This window comes from Poecilia latipinna, unplaced genomic scaffold, assembly GCF_001443285.1.
Source record: "Poecilia latipinna isolate Pla-1442-1.1 unplaced genomic scaffold, P_latipinna-1.0 Scaffold38, whole genome shotgun sequence".
Lineage (NCBI taxonomy): Eukaryota > Metazoa > Chordata > Actinopteri > Cyprinodontiformes > Poeciliidae > Poecilia > Poecilia latipinna.
Window position 1 is genome coordinate 896,984 of NW_015112654.1, and position 6,805 is coordinate 903,788.

The window sequence follows — 6,805 nt, forward strand, 5'->3', positions numbered from 1 at the left end:
TACATTTCAGGTTTTGGACCTCCCTAACACATGATATTTATGTGTTAACCGTTCCTGCTCAATCTGCTGACCGTGGTCTGAAGACACAGGGGAGATGTTTCTCCAGGGCCGAAGTTTCTACTTCCGGGTTAACTCCCTCGCACGCCTTGAACATGAACCACGCGGTGGCACGGAGATGGTTGAGGTTAACTTTTAATAACTCCAGCTAACAGGTGAAAGCTGCACAGACTTTTCTTACAGCCGCTGCTCCGGTCGTCATCTACACACTCACTCCGCCTCACACACACTGTCTCTCCCTCGCTCCTCAAGGATGCAGGGGTTATTTTAGTATGCAGCGCCCCCCTTCAGACGGGAGGACGACTGCCACACATCTCTTGCACCCGCACAACTCACTAAGCTAAGCATCACATACAGTGGAGGCACTTTCCGCAACATATGAATTATTAAATTTTATGTTGGTCACATTAGTGAAAATGTAGGTTTTACGCTCGGCAACAATTGCTGCTGGTGGGAAACTGCATGGTGTAATTTACACAAATCTGGCCTTTTTATACATATAAAAAATAAGAAAAATGATGGCATGCATAACCTATTGTAACAACGCATGGTTAGATCAGATCTGTTTTACATAATTGAAGATTCAATGCCACATCATGCAGATGGCATTGTTTCAATGTGCCACGTGACCTTTAACCTCAATTAGTCATTTCATCAGTGAGGCATTAGTAAGAAATTAGTGTCTCCTGATTTTACTCTGCCAGTAAAACTGTGTGGGATGATTTGCACCAAAATATATATATTTTTTATCTTTAAAGATGCTGGTATGTCCTCTTCCTGTCATGTTCCGTGTTTCTGTGTGTTTATTTTTGAGTTTCTGTGTAGTCCTGTTCCCTGTGAGTCTGTCTCTGCGTCCTCCCCGATTGTTTCCCAGGTGTGTCTCATTCCCTTGATTACCCCGTCTGTATTTAAACCCACCTGTTGTCTGTGTTCCACGTCGGATCCTTGTCTAAGTTTGTCTTACGTCTTGTGTTTGCTCCAGTAGAACTGTTAAGTCCTGGATAGCGTTAGCTCTCGTTTCCAGTCCTGTGTGTCAGTTGCTACCGGTATTTGGCTGTGTGCCTGTCTCTCTGCCGTGCTGCCTGTTTTTGGACTGTTTCGAGCATCATCTTTATTAAAACCATCATATTCATACATCCTGGGTCCGCCTGCGTCATCTCCTCACCACCACCAACCACACACTTCATGACACTTCCTCCTCTTTCTGATCCTTTTGTCATGTAAAGTAAACACAGTAAACCTGTAAACCTACACCTGTTGTTTTATGCCACTAAGAGTGAAACACGGAGGTCAGAAGGCCATTTGTTTCTTGCACTATCTTAACTGGTAATGACAGCCAATATATAACGTATTCCTTCAAACTGCACAGTAATCTGTGAGTAATAAATTGTGCAAACTAACCACTCTAACCAGATCCTCCTCTTTATTTCCCTTTCAGGGGAAAAACAATAAAGATCCTTTTACTGTTGCTGATCAGCTCTCCAGTTCATGTGAGATTAACCTGAGACCAAGATAATTGAATAGATAAGAACTTCTTCTTATCCTTACTTCTTTAATATCAGATCTTTCATAATTTAGTGCAATTTAGTGTTTGAGCCCCTATGTCCAAATGTTAAGTGAATAGTGTAAATTTCTGCACGTGAATCACGTATTTTGTAGATAATTCAAGGGACTTTCCTGAAGTGTGTTTTGATTCGTATCAGCAGTGGAAACAAGGCGTGGCTTTTTGTCTGTGACTTGATGCAGGAGGGAATATGGAAAGGAGAAGTGACTGAAGAATTTCTATGACTTAAAAATAAAAGGTGATTATGAAAGAAGGTCTAAATAACTCACTCACTTTTGTCCACAAAAAGTGAGGGAATTTTCACATTCATATCTTGGTTTTGTCTTCTTCTAAGTGTACCAACTTACATGTAACTTATCAGTAAGAAATATGAGCTTTTAAGCAAAAAGAATCTTTGATATTGATGAGAAAGTTTTAACAGGTGTGTATCTCACACACACTCAGGTCTCGTCTCAGTTGTGCAGTGATTGATGTCAGCCTTGCGCCTGGCCTGACAAACCGCTCTGACGGCTTTGTGGTTGTTTTCACATGCACCATTTCTCATGCTTCATGTGACACTTAAAGCTCAGAATATGAACAGCAACAGATACAAGATTTTATGACATGAGGGTTTAACTCTGTAAAAACTAAACTAAACTAAAATAAAAAATAAAAATAAAAAAAACACAAGTCATAGCATGCTGGAAACTTCTTTGTCCTCTCTCTTCTTTTGATAGATTTACTGAAAATGATCTACAGCACACATCAATATTTGTTGTAACTCTGGACCTCAGTAGTCCTTTTATGTTTCTGGTATTTATTTGTTTAAAAAGTATATTAGCTTGATCGTTCTTACTCACTTACCTACTTATGTATCCCCTTAATAATGGGAAACACCTTCTTTTAAGTTAGTTGTATCTTATTTCATGTGCACAAAGACATTGCACATGCACATGTCTTTGTGCAATGTTACAAAGGCAACACGAGTCAACATTAGACTAATATTTAAACTGCTTTTGAAACTTTGCAGTGTGACAAACGAAAAAAAAAGAGAATCAGGAAGTGGACAAACACTTCTTTCACTCTGCTGAAAAGCTCCTTCTCCCAGAATGCTTGATTAAAGCATTAAACATGAGAACATCTTTATTTTTCTGGAGGAGAGGTCAGGTTGATTGCAAATTACAATTAATTACTCACAGCTGAAGCTGTAATGAACCTGTCTGCATATTCATTTGATTATTAATGTGAGAATCTGACTGGTATTTGTTCTGTGGTTGGAAACGTTCTGTGCTCCCGTGGCCTCTGCAAACATTTAGCAATGAAGAAGGTAAAAAAAAAAAAAAAAGAAAATCTTTCAGTCATACCCTTTTTTTTTTTCCTGTAAGGCAGTGTGTGTGTGTGCATGTGTGTGTGTGTGTGAGTACGTTTCATCGTGACAAAGAAAAAAACAAAAAAACAGATGATTTCCTGTAAGGGGCTGTGTGTGTGTGCGGGTATGCCTGTGTGTGTGCCTCTATGTGAGGGGTGTGCTCATATGCCTTGTGCCAGACTTTACCAAAATCAACATGCTGCAGTGGACCATAACTGGAAACAATAAACTGACTGAATTCCACGTAACTGATTTGTGCTGATATGATAAAAAAACTCCTCTGTTCATCTGTTGCTCTGATCTGACTTGCACTCACCAAGCTGCGTTCACTCAGAAACACATTCTGTCAGCCGTGACTGCCAGTTGTTTTACTGTTTATGTTAGATGAGAAGTGGACGAGACTTGTTGTGCTGTCCCGTGGTTTGCAGGAAGTGTTTATGGAAGTGGGTTTGGCATGTCTTTGTGTGTGTAGGCTTCACGTACAGAAACAGTAAAGTGGGGGATAGTGCAGTCTGATTCTCGGGAAATTTGTGAAGGAGAATAAGTGAGATAAAAAAAAAAAGGAGAGAAGTTTGGTTTAGGGGATTAGTGCAACTGGAAAAAAAAAATAATTCTGACTTCAATCTCAGAATTCTGACTCTAATCTCACAAATCTGAGAAAATAGTCAGAATTTTATTTATCTGTTTACTTTTTTGTTGTTCCCAATCTTCTTTTGTAAGCTTTCAATACTCTAATGACGTTCCAGATAATTCCCTTCACTATGAGAATCAGAAACTATTGCCTTTATTCAATAACTGCTTCTAATTTTTAAGTCAACAGGACAATTAACCTTTAATCTCATATTTTTGTGCTGTGGTTTCCCGCCAGCGTATAAGTTTCTCTTCCCCAATCTCCAGCCAGATGAAAATGTAGTAACTGTGCTACATTTTTATTTTTTCAGAAGTGTGACCAAATATCCAGCTGAAATGGTTCCAGACGATAGCTAAGTTTAGAAAGGGTGTGTTTTCTCCAGTTAGTTACTAGAAATGGAAATCTGTCCATATCTGAACTTCCTATTTTGAGCTCAACCTTCATCTTGCATCAGAATGGAGGAACAACCAAGGGCAAAGCGTGAATATCCTGCACTTGTATGGGACCTTATTGATATATGTAGTATTTTTTTAACAATTAAAGGTACCATAGTTACTTGATTGATTGGCTCTATGTGCCTGGAAAGCACATAATAACACTCCTGGATGATCAAGAATCTCCACTAGTGTGATGGAAAAAGTTGCAAACACATTCAAAGAAGATTATCAGAGAGCAAATATGACATAGCTAAGAGAGAAAAACGTGAAAAGAGGACGGCTTAATCTTGTAATCTGTAATTGGATTATCAGTGCAGCAAGAGATAAGACAAAATGTTTTTTGCTCCACATTAACATTTGCATAGATGCCAGTGATATCTGGTTGCATGGCATGAATGTATGAAGTAGCCTATATACATATGCATAAAAATATAAACTTTGTACTGTTTACATTTAATATGATAAAAAGGCAATATTTCGGATCTTCTCTGGTATTGTTTGGCATAAAATGACAGCATTCAGATGTGAAGCACAAATCTTTTTATGATCATAATCATATTGTAAAGCATCATCTAAACCTTCACTGAGACCGCAACAGTTTCCTTTTTAAATCCCATAGCCATCAGCGACTTTAAATGCTTAACACACGTTTATCTTTCTGAGCGTTTGTCTTTGTTTAAAAAAAATAAACAGGGTGTGTTCAAGTTAATCAGCCATTGTACAAAGACGTGTGCAGTCATGCGGCTCCTGTTTGCCTGTTTGAACAGGAGCAGCGGACGCAGCAGAAATGTCAGTTCATGGGAACTGGCCTGTGGTTTATCAGAAGGACTTATTTAACATTGACATACAAAGGAAACGTTAGAGGGCAGCAGCAGGTTGTGGAGTACAGCTGATTTAACGGATGAAGAAAACCAACAGTCCAACAAAAGAATCCAGAAGAAAGTGCACCAGGAAGCAGCAGGAGGAGGGAAGGGGGAAGCCACAAACAATCCATGGTAACACTTTATTTGAAGGGGGGTGAATAAGACTGTCATGACACTGTCATTAACATGACATAACACATGTCATGAACATGAATAAGCCTTCATGAATATTTATGACTGTTGTCATAAACCGTCATTCGGTAAATTATGAGACTTCTAATACAAAGTTGACATTATTCAAAATGTCTTTGTTATGACAACTTGACATTAACCAGGAAATCATTACTGTTTAAACTTTACCTTTAATAACATAAAGTTACCTAATTTTTAAAGTACAATCAGTAATTCTTTTATAACAAATTTATATCAGTAATGATTTCTTGGTTAATGTCAAGTTGTCATAACAAAGATATTTTGAATCAGAATGCCAGATGTCATGAATTTTGTGGCGTCCCCCTAAAGTTATGATTTCGCATATAGACCACCTGGCCAATCTGTAGAGGGGCTTCTCTAACCTTAAGACCATTATCTTGCCTTCCTGCGACTAGCATTCACAACCAGTCGGTCATTAGCCACAGAAAAGGCCATTTTGAGCTTTGAACAATGTTCTGCAACCCAGTTCTGCTCTGTCCCAGGAAATGGGTCGGGGACTCGGCTAACGGCAAAGTCTACAACAAACATGAAAGAAATGATCAATATGCAAACACAGAAGATGTGGTATGCAGATGCAGGTTGGTGGTTTAACAACATTCAAAGTAAATTACAGAATAAGACTGGACCTGATGCCTGAAGCAAAAAAAAAAAAAAAAAAACAGAAGAAAACAGAAGATACAGATTTACTATGGTGACATCACAGCAGATATGATTAATCTGAAGAAAACGCTGATTGGATCAGAGCAAGTTTTAGAAAAACAAATGACTCAGCCATATGTAGCACTGTCTCTGATGTTTGATACTCAGCATGAAATTGTTGGAAGACAATGCCCATTTTCAACCCTGCCCCCCCCCACCACCAATATGGCTTTATATTTAGTTGATGTTTAAGAATATAATATAATGAGACATCAACCAACATCTCAGGTAATACCTCAGACACGCGTTCAGAGAGTCTCTGAATTCCAAGAAAGACGTTGAAAGAAAAAGCAGCGTGTTGCAGCTGTAAAGCCAAATGGCTGCAGCTTTCTTCCAGAAAGCGCTCTGAACATGTTGCTCAGAGCAGCGCAGGCCTGGTGAATCACTCTCAGAAAGTACCGCACATCAGTAGAACCCACTTTCATTATTCATGTGACAGTAATTTATTTCTTTCCTTACATCGGAAATGTTTGAGTTACAGTTACAAGATTTTTTTTTCTTCCTAATCTTTCTTCAACTTTGACAAACAAAACACATGCTTCTCTGCATTTGCTGGGTTGAGAAGCAGGAAATTAGTCAATTCCTACTGAAGATTTATATTAGTGACAGGTATTAGGATGAGAAGGCTGTGGGACTGATGGGAATACCTTCCTTATCAAGCAGCTGTACAAGAAACATACCGAGTCATCTGTCACTTCTTCATTTGCATCCAACCACACCGCTTTTTGGAAGGGCTGTGGTCAGATTTTCAAAACTTCTTTCAGAGTTGACTCATTTTCAGTAAACAACCTGGTCATTTTCAGAGGGTTTGGTAACACTTTATTTGACAGAGTGTGCACAAGACTGACATGACACTGTAATGAACATGGTGTAACAGCTGTCATGAACATGAAGAAGTCTTTATGGATGTCTATGACTGTTGTCATAAAGTGTCACAAGTGTCATAAATAATGACTCTTTTAATGCAAAGTTGCAGTAAAAGTGTATTAAAAG

At 38.7% G+C, this 6,805-nt stretch overlaps 1 long non-coding RNA gene across 1 annotated transcript; it reads right to left on the minus strand.

Moving 5' to 3' along the window:
* Positions 1 to 919: 919 nt before the first annotated feature.
* Positions 920 to 5,530, minus strand: LOC106955363 (uncharacterized). Its single transcript, XR_001426563.1, has 3 exons — positions 5,519 to 5,530; positions 2,554 to 2,557; positions 920 to 1,023 (listed from the first exon to the last, which is right to left on the minus strand). It is a non-coding gene; the product is annotated as an uncharacterized LOC106955363 (long non-coding RNA).
* Positions 5,531 to 6,805: the final 1,275 nt, after the last annotated feature.